This window comes from Ictidomys tridecemlineatus, chromosome X (genome assembly GCF_052094955.1).
Source record: "Ictidomys tridecemlineatus isolate mIctTri1 chromosome X, mIctTri1.hap1, whole genome shotgun sequence".
Classification (NCBI taxonomy): Eukaryota; Metazoa; Chordata; class Mammalia; order Rodentia; family Sciuridae; genus Ictidomys; species Ictidomys tridecemlineatus.
The window spans coordinates 64,389,891-64,411,612 of record NC_135493.1 but is presented as its reverse complement, the minus strand read 5'-3'; the positions used below and the strand labels follow the sequence as shown (position 1 = coordinate 64,411,612).

Below are 21,722 nucleotides of genomic sequence, written 5' to 3'. Positions count from 1 at the left end.
CAACAACCAATGCCTCCACTCCAAATAAAGCACAATTAAAAATAAATATGCTGAAGATGACATCAGTTCCATTTGTCTTAAGTCCTGGTGTTATGTGAATGACAAGCAACAGCTAGTTATGATGACAGATGATAGATCCAAAGTAACTGCGTAATTTGTTAGCATTTTCCAACTTGTAAACCATCTTTAAAGAAAATCACATGTGGGGTCACATCATCCTCAAGGTAATTCAGAAAAGTGACCAGACCATCTGGATTCATGTTTTCACCAACAAAGAACTGATAGTTTTTTAAATTAGCAAGGATGGGCTTGATTTGTTCTGCAGGCCCTGTCATAAAAGGTTTTACTCTGGTCTGTGTTCTTCAAATTTGCCTTTGATTGATTTCATGTAATTTTTGATGTACTTCTTGTATGATTATTTGTGAAGCTAGTTTCTGACAAGTGATGGTTATGACAATACCAACACCAATGATTACTGTGCTTTTGGTACCTTCCCTCTCGAGTCCTTCAGTGCATCATTTCCAACAATGAACGAGTCATCAATGTTACCCTCTCTCCTATGAACATCTTGCCCTCCACCTCCAGGCACAGCCCATCCATGATCTCCTGGATCTTGTAAATGTGGTAGAATATTTCATCATGGCTAATGAGGTCCAGGTAGATAATAATGATGGTGACTGGAGTGAAATGGTGGTGGTCTAGCTTATTAGGAACCTGGAGCTCAGAGCAAGCATGGTGCAGCCCGAGCAAGCAGTCAGAGCGAGGGGGGAGTGGACAGTAAAAAGAGCTCTGGCACCATTTTTGAAAAGAGTTCTCTTTTCTCCATCATGCATTTTTGGCATCCTTTTGCAAGAACATATGAATGTATCTATGTGGGTTTGTATTTATGACTTCTATTCTGTTACATTGTTCTTTATTTCTGTTTTATGCCAATGACATGTTTTTATTTTATTTTTTCTGTAACTGTGGTATAATTTGAGATCAGGTATTTTGATGCCTCTAGCATTGCTTTTTATCTGCTTAGAACTTCTTTGGTTATTTTGGGTCCTCCATGTGAATTGTAGGACTGTTTTTTATTTTTATTTTTTTGGTTTAATGTAGAATGCCACTGGATTTTGATGGGGATTGCATTGAACCATTTGATTGCTGTTGTTACTATGGCCATATTGATTATATAAATTTTGCCTATCTAGGAACATTGAAGGTCCTTCCATCTTCTAAGGTTTTCCTTAATTTTTTAATACATTGTTCTGTAATTTTAATTGTATAGATCTTACTCTTCTTTGGTTGGATTCATTCCTAGGAACTTATGATTTGGGGGGTTACTGTAAATGGAGTTGCTTTCCTGATTTCTTTTGCAGTGGATTCATTATTAGTTTACATAATAATGTTTTATTGGGTTGGTTTTGAATTCTCCTACTTTGCTGAATCCATCAATTCCAGAGAGTCCTTTGGTAGAGTTCTTTGGGACTTCTAAGTATAGGATTGTATCATTTGCCAAAAGTGACAGCATGGTGATTCTAGTTAATAATATTGTATTGTATATCTGAATTTTGCTAAGAACATCTTAAGTATTCTCACCATATGTGCTCATGCTCTCTCTCTCTCTCTCTCTCTGAAAATGTAACTGAAGTGATGCATAGATTAGCTTTCTTGTGGTAATCATTTCATTTCACTATACATTCATATGTCAAAGCATTACATTGTTCACTAAGTATATAATTTTTTATTGAGTATTTTCACTTTTGTTTAGATTGACTAAGGCATTATCAATCAAGTTTATGTATTTGAAGAGCCAATTCTCTCTTTAATTGATTCTTCTTATTATTTTTAATTTTTTATGTCATTAATTTCAGCTCTTAATTATTTCCTGCCTTTTACTTCTTTTGGAAATGGTTTGTTCTTCTTTATTAGAACCTCGAGATGAAGCACCAGATTGTTTATTTGGGATCTTATTATTTTAATTTTCACACTCATAACTGCAAACTTTCCTCTTATAACTGCCTTCATGCTGTCCCAGATATTCAGATATATTTTCAACCTATCACCATTTTATATTAGCTTAATTTCTCTCTGAATTTCCTCTATGATATGTTTGAATGGTTATTCAAAATCAGATTGTTTAGTATCCATGGTTTTAGGTAATCATTATGATTTTCTTGCAGTTAACTTGTAATTTCAATTCATTGTGATCTGATAAGTTCAAAAATTTATATCCTTTTTTTATAGCTGACACTTGACTTATATTCCAAAATGTGATCAGATTTCTAGATGGTTCTGTTAGCAGCTGAGAAGAAAGTGAAGTTGGCTGTAGTTGGATGAAATATTTTATAGATATCTGTTAGATCCTTTTCTTTTATAGCATTTTAATGTGTAAAGAGTCTTAACTGATTTTTGTCTTGATAACATCTGCTGGTGATAGAGGTGTTGAAATCTCCCAGTATTATTGTAATGGGTTTTGTCTCACTTGTAATGTTGGGTAGTATTTATTGTACATAAATAGATGACCGGCATTTGGAGCATAAGTATTTAATATCATTTTATTGCCTTGTTGGATTGTTCCCTTTACCGGTATGACATGATACTCTTTGTCTCTTCTAACTGATTTTGGTTTGAATTTTGGTTTGTTGGATATGAGAGTAGGAACAACTGCTTGCTTTCAGTGTATGTTTTGGTGAATATCCTTTTAAGTTCTTTCACATCAAGCATGTGAATATTTGCCTTTAAGATGACTCTCTCACACAAACATACACTTGTGTCTTGTTTTTTCCTCTCCATTCCTCCCCTGTCAAACACCATTGTACTCTCTATTTCTCTGAATTTGACTGTTTTAGATATCTCATAGAGAATCATGTAGAATTTGTTCAAGTGTGATTGGTCTATTTCAATTAGTATAATGTCTTCCAGGTTCATATATACTGTAACATGTGTCAGAATTTTTCCTTTTAAAAAGTTTCGTAAGGGCTGGGGATGTGGCTCAAAGTGGTAATGTGCTCGCCTGGCATGCGGGGGTGCTGGGTTATAATACTCAGCACCACATAAAAAAAATAAAATAAAGATGTTGTGTCCACTGAAAACTAAATATATATATATATATATATATATATATATATATATATATAAATTCTCTCTCTCTTTTAAAAAAGTTTCATAATATTTTATTTAGTCAGGGTTCTGCAGATAGACTGAATCAATGAAATATATCTACTTTGATGTATAGATAAAATGAGGATTTATTAGGGAATAAGGTTCATATGGTGATGGGCACTGATATATCCATGACAGGAGTTTTGTAAGCTTCAAACCGTGGGATTTTGTCTGTTTGGATCAGTCCAAATTTGAAGGTCTCAGAAACAGGTTGATGGTATAATAATCCAAGGACAAAGTATTAGGAACCCATGGAAATCCTGGTATCATTCCTCAGCCCAAAGACTAGAAAGTCTGTAGTTCTGATGTCCAAAGGCAGGAGAAGAGTGTTCTTGCTGTAGTAGAGACAGAAAAATCACCTTTCCTCTTTTTTGTTGTTCTTTCTGAGTCTGTAGATGACAAACTACACTGAAGAAATATCTTCCCCACTCAGATCAACAAATCACACTTCAATTTCCTCCAGAAACAGTTTCACAATACAACCCAGAAATAATACTTCACCAGTTTTCTGTGTATTCCATAATACAGTTGACATCTAAAATTTGCTATCATAATATTCCAGTATGTGTTTGTATATCATGTTTACTTTATCCATTGATGGACATATGACCATTTCATGGCTACTTTAAAACTGCTGCAATAAGCAGAGAATTGCAGATATTTTTAAAGATCCTGCTTTCTATCAGTAGAGTAGAGAAAGTGGATTGAGGTAAGGGAGAATGGGAGGGAAAGGAAATGTACTTGAAAATTAGATGAAATAACATTATGTGCATGTACAAATATTGCCTAATGAATCTCGCTTCTATGTATAATTATAATTTACCAACAGAGTATCCTGATTTCTAGTATTTTGGACATATACTTGGGATTTGGATTACTATATTATATGGTAGTCTTATTTTGTAACTTTTTTGAACATCTCCATACTGTTTCCATAGAAGCTCCACCATTTTATGTTCCCAAAAGCAGTATACAAATGTTGCAATTTTCTACATACTTACAAGTACATGTTATCTTTCATTTTTATAACATCCACTCTAACAGGTTAGAAGTGATACCTTATTTCAGTTTTGATTTTCATTCCCCTGATGACTAGTGATATTGTGACTTTTTGTATACCTCATATCTCTTTTGGAGATTTGATAATGTATGTCCTCTGTCATTATAAAATCAGGTTGTTTTTGCTATTGAGTTCTTTGAATTTTTATATCTTCTGGATACCAACACTTTATCATATATTGTTTGTATAAATTTTATTCCATTATACATAAGTTGAATTTTCACTCTGTTCGTTATTTCCTTTCATGTACAGAAATTTTTGAGTTTTATGTGGTCTTATTTTTCAATTTTTGTTTTTATTTCTTATGATTTTGGTGTTATATAAAAGAAATGATTGCCAAGATTAATACTAGAAAGTTTTCCTTTTATGATTCTGTTTTGAAAATTTATAGTTTTAGCTCTTACGTTTAGATATGTGGTTCATTTTGTGTTGATTTTTGTGTTTAGTGTAAGATAAGAGTCAGTATCATTTTGTGTGTGTCTGTGTGTGTGTGTGTATCCTATTTCTTTCTTTCTCTTTCCAGGGTGGAGGACTGAACTCAGAGCCTTGAATGTGCTAAGCAAGCATTCTGCCACTTAGTTAAATCCCCAACCTCTGTATATATCTTTGCTTAATACTATTTGTTAAAGAAATTATATTTCCCTCATTGTGTATTCTTGGAACCCTTTCAAAGATTAGTTGATCCTACACACTTGGGTTAATTTTGGGGTTCTCTGGACACAAGTAGCTCAAAGAGCTGTGTCACGGCTGTGTGTTATAGTTCATTGGGATGATTTCTGCAATCCCAGGCAAAAGTACATAAAGTAGGATCCAGAACTCCTAATTCAATGAGCCTAGATTTGTAGGAATAGTGACACAAAGTACTGTGCTGGGTCATTTGGCATAATGATAAGTGGGGCTACTCCTGCTGCTATTCCTTGTTTTCCAGAACCATTCATTATCCCTTTTAGTAACAATGTAACATATAGGGGTTCCTAGTTCCAGTTTACATATATTGAGCACTTTCAACTCCTAGGATCATGTTGGAGATTAATTCCTACATGTACTATCCAGTTTTGAGATCAGAGAGCAGCAGGTCATTGTTTAGTTTTACTGATTAGTATGCATTTCTCTTTTATTTATGATTCACAGAAAATATTTCCCTTTGTTACCTGAATATATTTTTGTTTTTGCCATTTTACCTAACATTCCTGTATATGTGGTTCAAAATAGTGCCTCAAAGGATGAATTTATAATAGCATCTGGATTAGAAGTGTATATCTTCTGTTTTCTTTCCAATTACTACTTTACTGCACTACTGCCTTTTGGGTATCTCTACCTATTTCTCTTCTCTGAGATCATCTCGAGATATCTGATGGCTGTCTACCTCTCAAATTTGACTCATGATATTTGCATCATTCTGTTGTCCCTGATTTCAGGAATTAAAATTTATCATTCTGCCTCCAAAAGATATACCTGGCCCCTGACATGTAACAATAGTTCAGCATCTAACCCAAATCCTCAAAGTTAAATCACATATTATCATTTTCTACCTGACCTTCCCAAGAGTTGATAAAGATCTTTTCTGCAGCAACTGCCCCTTGTGCAAATCTATCTTTTCATACCAATCATAGCATATTGGAATGTCTGCCTGTGTCGCCTTTTTTTCTTACTACCTATGGAGTTTTAAGGCAAGGAAAAGATATTTAAACATATCTATAATAACTAAGTTTCTTTACTTTTTTTTTTACAGTTGTTTTATTTTAGATATTTTTATAAACAAAACAAAAAATAAAGCACATAATACAGATAACCTATTCTTATTATCACCACAAGATGGAGCCACTAGAATTCAGATTGAACAGAAGGACAAAAAAAATAATAATAATTTGAAGTCAAGGCTGTGAGAATTTATACAATTTTCAATTTTATTAAATTTACCATGTACTTATTTTAAAAGAAAATATTTAGACTTTACATAATCTATGCATATGCTTCCTATCCTAAAATGAGAGCATAAATGCTTTTCAGGAAATTTTTAGGAAAGAATATTTCTCCATATGAAATAAATATTTACTACTTTAAAAAAATTGAACACATTTATTGCTAATCTTATAATAGGGGTCTTTGGAGTTGGTACTTTATGCTTCATTTTGTTTATTACCATGACATCCAAATGAGAAAAATCTTAAATCTTCTTGAAAAATGGGACTTTATTTATTATGACAAATTTTATCATAGGAAAATCCAGGAAAGCTAAAAAGCTATCTCTTTTAAATGAATTTGAAGTGAAAATTATTTAATCACATTACCGAAGATACTATTAAATGCTTTAATATAATTTAATGATTTTAATTGGTTCTTTTTAGTTATATATAACCTTAAGATTCATTTTGACATAATTATGAAAGCATGGAATATAAGTTGCTCTATTTAGTACCCAGAACTTCCTTTATCCCTTTTCCCTTTTCACTTCCCTCTGCTTTACTGATCTTTCTGCTATATACTTAAAAATTTTAAAGTTTTTAAAAAAATTAATCATGCTGTACTTAGCTTTCTTTGCTTGATTTATTTCGTTTAGCATAATGATCTTCAGTTCCATATTTGTGGTTGCAAATGAATGAATCTAGTTTTTTATGGTTAAATATTATTTCATTGTATGTATGTACTACAGGTCTTTATTTATCTACTAGTGGACACTTAAGTTGTTTATATATTTTTTGCTATTGTGAATATTAATACAATGAACATAGAAGTATGCGTGTGTGTGTATATATATATATATATATATATATATATCTTTGACATACTGAACATACTGAATTAATTTAATTTAATTTTAATATATATCCAGTAATGAGATTGCTAGATTGGTAGATCTTATGGTGATTCTATTTTTATTTTTTTTGAGGAGATTCCATGCTCTTTTCCATAATGTGTATATTAATTTACATTCCATAACTATGTTCCATGGTTCCCTTTTCTCTACATCTTCACAAGCACCTGTTACCTCTAGCCTTTTTGATATTAGTCATTCTTACAGGGGTAAGATGACATCTCATTGTGAATTTTATTTTATTTATTGATGATAAGTGATATTGAACATTTTTTCTTGCATGTAATAATTATTTGTAGAAATTCTTTTGAGAAATATTTTATTGCCCATTTTGATTTAGGTTTTTTTTTCTTTTTGCTATTGAATTTTTGGAGCTCTTATATATGCTGGATGTCAAACCCTTCCCAATGCATATATTGCAATTATTTTCCCTCATTTTATTCATTGCATTTTTCACTCCATTGACTCTTTCATTTGCTGTGCAGATACTTTTTAGTTTAATATAATCCCATTTGTCAATTTCTGCTTTGGTTTCCTGTGCTTTTGAAGTCTTTTCTAAAAAAATATGTACCCATACCAGGTCCTGAAGCATTTCCTTTATGGTCTTCTATCACTTTCATATTTTTAGATCATACATTAATTTTTGAATCCATTTTTATGATTATTAGTACATATTAATTGTACAAAACAATGACTTCCATGGTACCAATTTTATGCATGCATATAATGTACTTTGGTTGTATGTACTCTCCCTATTTTCCTCTTTATTCCCTTCTCCCCTTCCCTCAGTCCCCTTTTTCCTAATACTTCTCTTTCTACTTTCCTGTCATCCATTGTGTTTTTTTCTTTCTAGATGCCACATATTATAGAAAACATGTGACACTTGTCTTTCTGAATTTGATTGATTTCACTTATTAGTAAGGTCTCCAGTTCTATCAAGTTTTCTGAAAATAACATGATTTTGTTCTTTTTCTGGATGATAAATTCTCCGCCATTGTGTTTGTATACCACATTTTCTTTGGTCATTTATCCACTGAAGGCCATTGTTTTAGTCAGATTTTTCATACCTGTGACTATGAGTCCTGACAAAAACAATGTAGAGAAATTTTTTTTTTTGGTTATGGTTTCATAGGTTCAGTCTATGGTCAGCTGATTCCATAGCTCTGGGCCCAAGATGAGGCAGAATATTATGGGGAAAAGGTCCAGGGTAGTAAAGTGGTTAGTTCATGGTGGGGTCTGAAAGAAGAAGGAGCTGTCTCTGCTCAGCAGGGACAAAATACAAGCCCCAAAGTGCTTCTAGTGACGCACCTCCCCTAGTCACATCTGACCTCCTTACAGTTACTGCCCAATAAATCCATGTCACTGTAGTAATCCAATGATTGAGTTATACCTCTCATAATCTAATCTTTTCACCTTTGAAAATTCATGTATTATTTTACATATGAGCTTTTGGAGGACATCTTGTATCTAATATCAAAAAGGTTAGAGGTAACAGGTGCTTGTGAAGATGTAGAGAAGAGGGAACCATGGAACATAGTTATGGGATGTAAATTAATAAAACCATAAATTAATAAACCATAACAGCCATTAAGACTGATTCCATAATGTGGATATTGTGAATATTGCTGCAATAGACATGTGTATGAAAGTGTCCTTACAGTGATGTGACTCTGATACCTTTGTATATACCCAGGAGTGGCATAGATAGAACATGTGATACATCTATTTTTAGTTTTCTGAGGAACCTCCATACTGTTTTCCATAGTGGCCACATTAATTTACATTCCAAACAATAGTACATAAGAATTCATTCCCCCTGCATTCTTGCCACCACTTGTTTTCTTTGATAATAGTCATTCTGACTAAGATGAGATGGAATATAAAAGTAAGCTTGATTTGCATTTTCTAGATGAGTGAAATTGTTAAACATCTTTTTCAGTTAATTATTGGCCATTTGTATTCTTTTGAGTATTGTCTGTTCATATATTTTCTCCATATATTAATTGAATTACTTTTCGTCAGAGTCCCATTCAGGAAATCATTCTCTCTCTCTCTCTCTCTCTCTCTCTCTCTCTCTCTCTCTCTCTCTCTCTCTCTCTCTCTGTATGTATATATATATAAAACCCAGAGTTGACTCACTGAGTTTCCTTTTTTTTTTTTTTCTTGGAGGGGAGGAAGGTAATCTGGGATTGAACTCAGGGGGCACTTGACCCCTGAGCCACATTCCCAGCCCTTTTTTGCATTTTATTTAGAGACAGGGTCTCATCAAGTTGGTTAGTGCCTCACTTTTGCTGAGGCTGGCTTTGAACTCATTACCACTCCTTGAATGAGGTACCACCTCCTACGGTTTCTTTCAGTTTCCATTAGTGCATTCTGCTATGAATGCATTAATAGTGATGAAGTTGAACCTGTTAATGTTACAACCGCTTCCATGACTTTTCATATCTGGACACTGATGAATTATGGACAAAGTATTTAAGATATGAGCTTTGTGGGGCACATTCCAGATCCAAATGATAACAGTTAGACATTAATAAAGTAAAATTAATAATACAATTTTTTTAAATGTAAGGGGATAAACTAATATGAAAACTTGAAAGTAATAATACAATATTATAGAAAATGGAATTAGAATGCTTAAGAAGAAAAGAGAAAATTGAAGAATTTTTAAAATAAATAAAAATTGATAAAAGTACCAAAAAATAATGAGGTGAAACAAAACAAGACAAAAGAAAAAGAAACAAGCAAAAGACAACCAAAATGAGTAAAAATTTCTTTTTTTGCTGAGGTTTTAAAAATAAAGACACTTATTTTCAGGACCACTAATTGGGAATTCACCATATGTTGGGTCGTAGGAAGTGAGCTGCAGCCTGGTGTTTTCTTTATCTCTTGAAGCTTAAACAGAACAAACTAGTTATTAAAATTTTAGATTGAGCTATGTCCATATTTGTCCTATTATGTGAGCCAAAGAAAGGATGTCTACAGTATGAGTAAATTTACTCCTAAGACTTTCTTCCTTGCACCGAAGGATAGACATATGATGAGAGTCAAAACAGCTTACTAGCTCCTCTCACCTGCCAAGCCTGTGGAGCAATGGGACTGGGAAACCCTTGGTCTTAAGGTACTACATTTAGGGATGTCACAAATATCTAGGCTCTAACAGTGAATCACCTGAGTATCTTTGAACATGAAGGAAGCAACTAAGCTGATGGAACTGTGCTGGGGTAGGAGTTGAAAGAACAAAGCAATAATTCGTTTCCATTCATGGCACTTCCTTTCTGACCACCTTTGTAAATTCACGTACAAATTTTCTCACTTTTTTCACAGAAGTAAAACCATCAATTTTAAATTAAAATGCCTTCTACTTCCCTCACCTCACAGATTATAGGGTCTACTGGATATATTTCTGAGATAATTTGTGTTACCTTCAATTCCATTGGAACAGAGTGACATGTGGTATATATCTATTGAGTCTGTTGGTCTGTTAAAGAGAAGAGGCCATTAGATCTTGGATATATATATATATATAAAATTTATATGTATATATATATACAGAATTTATATATATATATACAGAATTTATATATATATATACAGAATTTATATATATATACAGAATTTATAAATACAGAATTTATATATATAATGTGTATAAATATGCACATTATATATATAAATTGTATATATATACATTGTGTATATATATATATACATATATGTATACATATGTGTATTTATGCATATATATAAATTATAGGGAATTCTGGTTTCTCATTGGGTAGAGACAATGGACCTTCTTAAGATGTCTCTCTTCCTCCATGGCCCCATAGGAATACACTGCATAGTGCAGAGAAACCCTTCTCTCATGCCAGCTTTATTTATATACTGAACTCCAAACAACACATAGCATGTGTGTTTGCCCAGTGGTAGACTCTGAACTCCTGGACATTGTTATAAATAATTTTCCAAATTTCAGTCTGCTTAGAGAACATGTAATATTCCTTGCCACCTGCCAAGCACTTAGAGTTGTTGCCTTTTGTTTCTCCAAACACTCTATAAAACAACATCTCTGTGTTCCACTTGGTCACCTACTCTTAAAGTTTGCTCTTCAGTGCTTTCCACCCTACTATTCATAAGGCATCTCACCCTGTTGTTTTGACTTGTTCTCATAGAGCCACAAATATTGCTGATTGCTGACTGCCTCCAGTCTGCCACCTTTTTAACTATTTTAGTTAATTTTTGTGAACATACTTTCTTTTGCTCAATTAATGTTCCTAGCAACTTTGTCCTAAGATTGCAAGTTCAAAGCCAGCCTCAGAACTTAGCAAGGCCCTCAGCACTTTAGCAAGACCCTGTTTCAAAATAAAACGTCTAAAGGACTGGAGATATTGCTAAGCAGTTGAGTGAGTGCCCCTGGGTTAAATCCCTAGTGTGTGTGTGTGTGTGTGTGTGTGTGTGTGTGTGTGTGTGTATCAGTTGGTTGTATATATATGGGTTTATTGCTAAGCTCTCTATTGTGTTCAATGTGACTTTTTTATGCCAATACCATACCACTTTGTTTACTACAGCTTTGTAGTACAGTTTGAAATCTGGTATTGTAATGACTCTTTTTTTTTTTATGCTCAAGATGACTTTGGCTACTTAGTGATTTTTGTCATTGTATGCAAACCTTATAGTTATTTTTAAAGTCCAATGGAGAATGTCATTTATATTTTGATAGAGATTACATTAACTCTGTAGACTACATTGGGCATCATAGACATTTTAACAATACTGATTCTTACGTTATGTTAACATGGTATGTCTTTCCATTATTTTCTGTTTTCTTTAATTTCTTTCATTACTGTTTCAATATTTTTATTTTGGAATTCTGTACCTTCATTTCTTGAACTTATTTCTTGTTGCTTTATTGTGTGTATTGTGTTATTGCTTTTAAAATTTTAATTTGAAATAATTTGCTATTAGTATATAGCCACACTAATTATTTTTGTATGTTGAATTTGTTTCCTAAAACTATTTGAATTCATTTGTAAGTTCCAATATTTTTTGGTGGAATCATTAGAATTTTCTCTATATATGATCATGTGATATTCTGTGACAGTTCAACTTCTTTCTAAATTGGATACCCCTCATTTATTTCTCCTGCCTGTTTGTTTGGTAAGATACCTATCGGGCGATCAGAAGTCCTAGAAAGGAACATCCATGTTGTTTCAGATCTTAGAGAAAACCCTCAGCTTTTATTCATTTAGTGTGGTGTTAGCTGTTGGTGTATTATAAATGACCTTTATTATATTGAGGTACATTTCTTGAATACTTAAGTTGTTTAGTGTTTTTATCATGAAGGGATGTTGAATGATATCAAATGCCTTTTCTATATCATCTGATTTCCATGTGTTTTTTTTATTCTTCATTCTGTTGATATGGGGTATCACATTTGTTGATTTGCATACGTTGAAACTTCATTGCATTCCTGGATTAAATACTACTTGATCATGGTGAATAATCTTTCTAGTTTGCTGATAATTTTTTTGCCCCTATTGTTCATCAAGGATATTAAACCATAGTTTGGTTTGTTCTTTTCTTTTCCTTTCCTTTCTTTTCTTTTTCCCTCTTCCCTTCCTTCCTTCCTTCTCTTTTTATCTGATTTGGATATCAGGGTAATATCAGCTTCATAGAATGTGTTTGGAATAATTCCTTTCTCTCCTTTTTTTTTGTAATAACATAAAAAGAATTGTTATTATATTTTCCTCAAAATACTGGTAGAATTCAGCAGTGAATTCTAACCCTGGGCTGTTACTTGATGGAAGAATTGGTCTGTTCAGGTTTTCTCTTTCTTTATGATTCATTCTTGATAAGGTGCATGTGTCTCTGAATTTATCCATTATTTTCATATTATCAAACTTATTGGCTTGTAGTTATTCATAATAATCTCTAGTGGTCTTTTATATTTCTGTGCTTTCAGTTATAATATTTCATTTACATCTTTGCTATTACTTATTGGCCTCATCTGTTTTCTTTCATAGTTCAGCCAAGGGTTTGACTATTCGTTTATATTTTCAAAGAGGCCCCTCAATATTTATTTTTAAAATTTTATTTCTTCTTTTTAGATATATATGACAGTACAGTATATTTTGACACATTTATTTAAAAAGTGGGGTATATATTATTCTAATTAGTATCCCAATCTTGGGATAATCTCTTGCCTGAGGTTGGAATAATTTAGGAGGAAGAAGATTCATTGTGCTGTATTCATATATGTTCATGGGAAAGGTGTGTCAGATGCATTACACTGTCTTTACTATTTATATTCCCACTTCCTTATCTTAATTCCCTTTTGTCTAATCCACTGAAATTCTATTCCCCCCACCCTTGCTGTGTGTTAGCATCTATAAGGGTAAGTAAAAGGAGACACAGAGACAAGATGCAGAAGCAGGAAAGATGACAGAATGGCAGAGAGGCCAAGCTGCCAAACTTTATTTATATCAATAGGGTACTTTAGGTCATTGGCATCATTAGTACATATTGTTCACTGTAGTATTGGGCAGGTTACAGACTTAACAACAGTATGCAGCTTATTCCTCAGTTACATATTAAGTTGAAATGTGCAATGTTAGGATCTTTGTGTAGCTCTAAAGAAAGCCCATTGTATAAAGTTACTGTTATGTGGATAGATTTAGGCTTAGTGAAACATTGTGGTTGTCTAACAAGAGACTTCCTTTATTCCCAGGAGCTATGTGCCTGAGATCAAGATCGAGGCTGATAAGACTAATAAAGGGCCTCCTCTTGAAGGACATTGCTACAGCACAGCCAGACATTGCACATGTATTAGTTAACTTATCTTACTAGTTCTTAGAAATTGCAGGGCACTCTAAGAGTGGGAAAAAGAGTGCCTGTTATCCCCAGGGAGTTTGCTCACCAGAGGAACGCTTCCTTATATATTTCCATGGTGAGAATCCCTACAAACATCCACATATCGGAGAGAACATTCAAACACTGATTTTTTTTTGGGGGGGGATTGGTCTATTTCACTTAGCATGATGGTCACTGGATCCATCCATTTACCAGCAAACATCATAAATTCATTCTTTTTTGATGGCTGAGTTATATCCCATTGTGTCTATATACCACATTTTATTTATCCATTCATTTGTTCAGTGGTATCTAGGTTTGTTCCATATCTTAGATACTGTCTATTTGGCTCTCTTTAATTTATTTTAGCTTTGCTATTTATTATTTTTCTCATTCTACTTATTTTAGTTTTAGTTTGCTCCTTTTACTTCTAGTTCCTTGGATGTAGTGCTAGTCTTTTTTATCTGTAATCTTTCTACTTTTTTAGTTGACTATTGATTGCTATAAACTTCATTCTTAATTCTGCTTTTTTTTATTTCATAGGTATTAGTGTGCTGTCTCCTTTTACATTTGCTTTGAGGAAATTTTTATTAAATTCATTTCTTGATTTTTCCTTGATCCATTGATTATTTAAATGTAAAATACTTAAATTTCATGTGTTTGTAAAGTTTCCAAAGTTTTCACATTTTTACTTTTATTTTTTGTTTTGTGTTGGTTAGGTTGAATCAACCCAGCACTAAGTTCCAGGGTAAAGTAACAAGAGTACTACTTTACCCTAACACAGTAAATAGGGTCTTGTGCTATCTCATGTTGCTTGAGGTTGGGATAATTTTGTGGGAAGGCACACCATTTACCAAATTTAGTTGTTGCTAAGCTGGGTCATACCCACGTCTCCCAACTGTAAAGCTCTGCTCATTGTCAGTTGTACACAGAGGCTCACACTATAGGTGGCAGTAATGGAGGTGAAAGCAGGAACATGTCTCATTGGGGTGCATGTCTCTGTTGTAGCCGGGACCATTATAAGTTTATATCTGTGAGCACTAGCCTGGTGATAATTCCGCTTCCTACTTTTGGGAGATGGTTTGAGGACACAGTCCCTTGGACTCCAAGGCTGTGTAAGCCAGGTCACACTTGAGTTTCTGGAGCCTCTACAGTATTGAAGAGGAAGATATCTTCCCTGGATCCTCTCCAATTCTGAATCTGATACATCTGAAACTCCTGTCTGTGCTGCAGGCCTACCTGTCTCTGCTTGATGCAGGACCTGGCTTAGAGACCCTATGAGCTCTGCTGTATGAAATGTTGCCTTTTGTTTTTTACTGGGTGCTTGATCCCACAATGGTTGTTCAGGTCTCTAATACAAAACCCTGCACAAATGTTTGTGCCCTACTCTCCAAGGATTAGAACCTTGCTCCCCACTCTGCTGTCTGAAGTTAGGAGAGTAGTGGTGGATTAATACTTTTCAGATGCTCAACATGTAGGTACAGCTTGGCTGAAGGGATCATGAGGCTTTTTCTGGAACTGGGTTTCACCATGACCAGCCCAGCACTCGGTTTCAACTTTAAGGCTTGGACTTAATTCTCCCTCATTCTACCAAAAGGAGGCACCTCTCTCAATTCTGGGCTGCTTAGAGTTGGGGGAGGGTTGATGTATAAAACTCCTTTTTTCCTGCCTTCTTTAATGTTTCTCTTCAATTTTATAAAAAAGACCCTATGGTTTCTCACCTGATTTACTTAGCTCTTGAGCCACTATTTTTGTTTGTGAATAGTTGTTTAAGTTGGTTTTTCTGTGGGGAAAGCTTTCCAGAGGAACTTAGCTCAATTTTGTTCTACTTCCAAGGGCAACAATTTTTAACCAAGGTTGATATAATTTATCTCAATGTATACTCTATCTTGCTTTAATCTCTCATTTACTTGTTGAGGTCCAACCACATTGTTCTGCTTTCTAATTTTCATATTTATTTTTTAAATTCATTTTGTCATATCTCAAAGTTTTTGTACATACTATTACCATGACATGGCAAAATCTTCCCCTTATATTTGGTTAATAAATTTTTTATTTTCCTCTGATAAAATTCAAAATCTTTCTTATTTCATAGACCAAGTTAGATCTATCACATATAAAATTATTTTGTACTTCTTTTCCTTCAAAGTACTAGTAATTTGTAATTCAATTATGTGTGTGTGTGCATGCACACATGCATATGGCTTCTATAATTGTAAACAATATTAAATCAGAGAATATGACTGTCTAGTTTATCATCTTCAGTGCCTTATACATTGCCAACACATATTAGATGCTCAATGAGTTAATAAATGTGCTACATAATTAGGAGTCTGAAATCAAAACATCACCTGTGAGCTGGGAATAAATATGGAATGTTGGAGCTCCACAAAATTGTGGCATCTACAAGATATGGGCTTGCTTTAATGAGTTGAGAGAGCTATAATGTGCAGTTTAACTGAGCTTAAGAACCTCGAATGAAGGACACTTTTTTCCATACCAACACATATGTTCCAAAGTTATTTTCAATCCCTTTTTGGTTGACCTTCCAATTCAATATTGTTTTCAGATGTCATCATTGTGTTCCCATTTCATACTCAGTACATCTCATTTCATTGTTTTCCTTTCTGCCAGTGTCATAAAAGGTGCTAATAAATGCTGACACTTAAAAATGTGTTTTATGATCACAAATATAATGCATATTTACATAAAATAGATATACTAATGAAAGTGTATAATGAAAAAGTTATCAATTTTAACAAACTAATCACAAAATAATTTTAATTTTAATAATTTTATGCTATTTAAGTCTTTTAGATTCATTTTCATAGGTTTTGGGTTTTATTCCTTGCAATTATATAAGAATAGTTCTGTAATGAAATGTTGAAACAAAATTTATAGTTAATGAACAATTCATAACCTGAAGATAAAACAATATACAGAAACCTTAAAACCTTTATTTGCCAATAAAGTTTTGTCCTCCATAATATCTATTTCTTTCTTTCTCTCTGTCTCTCACATGCACATGTACACACACACACACACACACACACACACACACACACACAGTATATTTGTTTCTTGTACAGTAGTAGAATTTTGGTTACTTTTAAAACACCAGATTCCCATGGGTCTGGAAATGGTCTGTGAGACAACATTTCATTAGCTCAGAATTCATTCTTAAACTAATGTTTGCAAATTTCCTCAATGACACCATTGGGGAAATGCAAGCACCAGCTGGATGAAGGAGAGGAAGCAAGAAACAACTGTCTGAATTGTGATAAGAGAAGAACTGCAAATATTAGCAAGTGGGCCTTAAATACTAATTCTTTTACTATTCTTTCAATTTTTAGCTTTCTTTTTTTTCTGATTACTCAAATATATTTGAAGGACACTGCCATTTTGTTTGAAATGTTTTATTTCAGCAATTTTAGATATAAAGTGATGAACACATTTTACTGATTCATTATTTTGATGTCACCCTCTCTCTGGGGTATTTTTCTATATTCCTACTCTTCTCATCTTTTTAGATTACTTACTTATCTGATGTGCAGGTCAGCAATATATTTCAGTCCCTTTACCCATGGTAACCATGTACCAGAAACTCTCATGATTAAATGCATAATTATACTTATTTACTTCTTTTCTTTATTATCACAGTATTGTTTTATGTAGTTTGCAACTTAAGTTTTCTAGCCCATATATTGTAATGAAGCACACTAAAGGTTTCTAATACCCCATTTACATTATCTTCACCATTTTCATGTGATGTTTATTTATTTTTAATAGGATTGATTACAGGGGTGCTTAAGCACTGATTCACATTCCCAACCATTTATATTTTATTTTGAGAGAGGGTCTCACTAAGTTGCTAAGGCTGGCTTTCAACTTGTAATCTTCCTGCCTCTGCCTCTCAAGCCACTGGGATTACAGGTGTACATCACTGTGCCTGGCTCACATGTTATTTTCTTACTCCTTGCAACCTAATATCTCCATTCTTCTTACTTGGACTTAATAAGAACTCGTTATCTTAAGAAACACTTATAATGCTGCTAGTTGCAATGTATATAGTACTGAGAAAGTACTATAAGTATTTGGCATGTTTTAGAGATACAACATTAACTTTAATATCATGTTTTTTCTAACTACTTCTGTAGGTATCCATGAATTGGAAGTTTTATTGGTTGCAGAGAAAATATCTAATAGAATCGATTTACTATGCATCTGTATCGGCAGTGAAAGAGAGAATGTAAATTATGTTAGATTTAAATGGTCATTCTAAAGTAACTAGTCAAGGTAAACATATGGCATGTACACTTGGCTCTTATTAGATAATCTTTCATTATTTTAAATAACATATTAGAAAGGAACCAAGTATTTCAGTTTTATATTATACATTCTTACTGGAATTGTTCAAAATGCTACAAAGTTTCTCTGCCTCTCTCTTTCTTAAATCTCACTCTCCTTTTTTTCTATATTTTTCCCTCCCTCTAGCCTTCCCTCTTTCCCTTTTTATTATGTTTTCTTCCCTCCTGCCTTTTTTCCTGATTAAAAATATACTTCCCAGGGAAATTATAAGAAAATACTTTGTTTTTCTGGGTTTAGTTAAGATGTGTGCAATTTATTCCTTAATATTATGCTGAAGACCTTTCATAGCATTGTTTTAGCCAGCCTTTTCATGACTGTAACCCTAGATCCTGGAAATAACAATTTTAGAGTAGGAAAAGTTTATTTGGTGCACATGGTTTCAGAAGTCTTAATTCATACATGGCTGACTCCATTGCTCTGGGCCCCAGGTGAGGCAGAACATCATGACAGAATGGCATGTGGAGGAAAACAGCTTAGAATATGAAAACAAATGCAGAGAAAGTTCACCAGGGACAAAATATCGACTCCAAAGCCATGATCCCAATGATCTACCTTATTCTGCCACACTCTATATACCTACATTTACCATCTAGTTAACCCACATCAATAGATTAATGCACCGATTAGATTAAGGTTCTCATAACCCAAATATTTCACCTCTAAACTTTATTTCATTGTCTCACGCATGAACATTTGGGAAGCATCTAAACCATAACAAGCATTTAAGAAGCTCCTGTTCAACTCAGTCAAGTTTAGGTTATAGTTTTCCTGTAATAAGAAGAGGAAATAAATGGTTTTTGAATATCAAAAGACTCACAGATAATTCCAGAGGCAATTATTTGTCACAGATGATTGGAATCATAGGGAATTTTCTAAATGCAAAGTGATGTTTAAACAGTCAAAACTATTGAGCACCTACTATGAGACTAGAAGGCAATGGAGCAGTGACAACAAAAAACAAGGAACAAAAATTATAGATGCCAGGCTTTGTTTATTTGATTTTTATGTGAACTTGGATCAGTAGTTATAATAAACTGTGATCCAAGTTATTAACTTGTGCTCTAATATAAAACCACAGGTTTGAGTTATCCTACAGATAAAAATAGTGAATAGTAAAGTTTGATGTTAATGTGCTCTCAAAAATTTAATGTCTTATAGAAATATAAGATATAATATTATAAGATGCCCAAATTTTAAGGGAAATATCATAAATAAAATATAGTCACATTCCATTGTAGAAACATCTATGGCAAGTGATAGTTTAGTTGGGAATGTTGGAAGGAAAGATGTGGGGCATAATACTCTTTGGAATGTGAAGTAATGTGAAAAGTAATTATGGAGTATGATGTTGCCATAAGAGATAATATTCTTCATCCTCTACAGAAAACAAATGTACACATCGATCAAAAGCCAGAATATCCCTGGGGCAGTCAAGGTCCTATTTCAGAGTCTAGAGTTGCACAGAAGAGAAGAAAATATAATACCCACATACAAAAAATCACCAGTGGGCTCTGATTGTAGCTCAGTTGCTTGCCTAGTGTGTGTGCGACACTAGGTTTGATCTTCAGCATCTCATAAAAATAAATACATAAAATAAAGGTGTTGTGTCCATCTAAAACTAAAACTTTCTTTTAAAAAGGTCACCAATGTGCTGGGGTTACGGTTCAGTGGCAGAGCACTTGCTTAGCCTGTGTGAGGCACTGGGTTCAATCCTCAGCACCACATAAAAATAAATAAATGTACTGTGTCTATCTACAACTAAAAATATGTATTTTTAAAAAAATCACCTAGGAGATTAGTATATGTGAGAGCCATAAAATGTCTTCAAAACAATGGCACAGCAGGATGTTGAGCATACCTGTAATTCTAACAACTTTGGAGACTGAGGCAAGAGGATCTCAAGTTTAAGGCCAGCTGTAGCAACTAAGTGAGACCCTGTATCAAAATAAAAACAACAACAAAAAATGAAAAAGAGTGGGGGATGTTGCTTACTGGTAAAGTTCCCCTGAGTTCAAACCATGATATGAAAAATAAAACAAAACAACAGAAAATAATCAAGCAAGATAATGGATAATATCACTTTTAGCCATGCAGTGTGAACAATCAAAGTCTCTGAGAGCCTGCCCTAAATGGGACACATGCACATTTTTGTCACTGAGGTATCCAAAAACATTCCATCAGGGGAATCCTAGAGAAGGACACTTAGCTGCAGAAACAAACCCTCCCAGAAACAGCTACTGTTTTGCCACTCTAGGAGTGGAGCATCTACCTTTATCAAACTTACACATGCCTCATACATGGTAGGCACATGCTGTATCACTGAGCCACAATCCCAGCCCTAATAGCTATCTCTTCTGATGTGGACATTCATAGCACTGATGCTTAGTGGCCACTTCAATATTAATCAACACCAAACTGAATTGACAGAGTGGCATGAAGACAGCACTAGTACAGCCTAACTGGAGCACAACTCTTGTACTCCAGGAAGCCACTGCCCTCACGACTCCTTCACATGGCCAGAGGGTCTTTACTCATTGAAATCAATGTATAAAGTCTGAAGGAAGTGACTGATCCACCAAATGTGTAGACATAGGATCCACAACCAGAAAACAAAAATATACTAGTATATCCTCATCTATCAAAAATCTTCTTGAACATAAATGAATTATATGCTCCAATAAATGACATAGAGTGGTTGAATGGATACAAATATGAAGCCCCAACTATATGCCACATAAAGAATCACTTCATATGTAAGAACACACATAATCTAAATATAAAAGAAAGGGATATAATATTTCACAGAACTAGAAATGATAAAAGAGCATGGGTGGATTACATATGTCACTCACAATAGATTTAAATAAGAATTGTGAAGCAGACTATCAATATCATTATATAATGATAAAGGGCTCAATTCAATAACAAAACATAATACACACACACAGACACAATCAATATGAAAGTATCTAAAATACAAAGCATCCATTTAAAGATCCTAAGGGAGAGAAAGAGACTGCAATATAAATATGCAAACAGACTTCAGTACCCTAGTCTCAACAATGTACAGAACATACCGAAAGAAAGTAAGAAAACACAGGACTTGAACTGCATGTTAGAACAAATGAGATGTGTGTGTGAGAAACATTCCATCCAATAACAGCACAATGTACATTTGTTTCTCAAGTGCACATGGGAGTTTCTCAAGAACAAATCATATGTTAGTCAAAAATTTAAGAAATTAAAATCATTTCAAATGTATTTTACTACCTCAAGAATAGGAAGCCAGAATTCAAGAATAGGAAAAAAAATTGAAGATTTTACAAAAACTTAAAATGCTACTTAAAAACCACAATTGATCAAAGAAAAAAATGAAAAGAAAATTTAAAAATCACCTTGAGACAAATTATAATGGAAACAGTACATACTAAAACTTATTAGATAAGCAATAGTTCTTTTTTTCCTATGGAAAGTACTTTTAAA

At 33.5% G+C, this 21,722-nt stretch overlaps 1 protein-coding gene and 1 pseudogene across 3 annotated transcripts in view; one reads left to right on the top strand and one right to left on the bottom strand.

The window, feature by feature from the left end:
- Positions 1–21,722, top strand: part of LOC101956960 (sodium/hydrogen exchanger 2) — a 138,544-nt gene that overhangs the window by 105,493 nt on the left and 11,329 nt on the right. The gene's annotated exons all lie outside the window — the stretch shown is intronic.
- On the bottom strand, positions 159–14,889 carry LOC101957251 (translationally-controlled tumor protein-like; annotated as a pseudogene).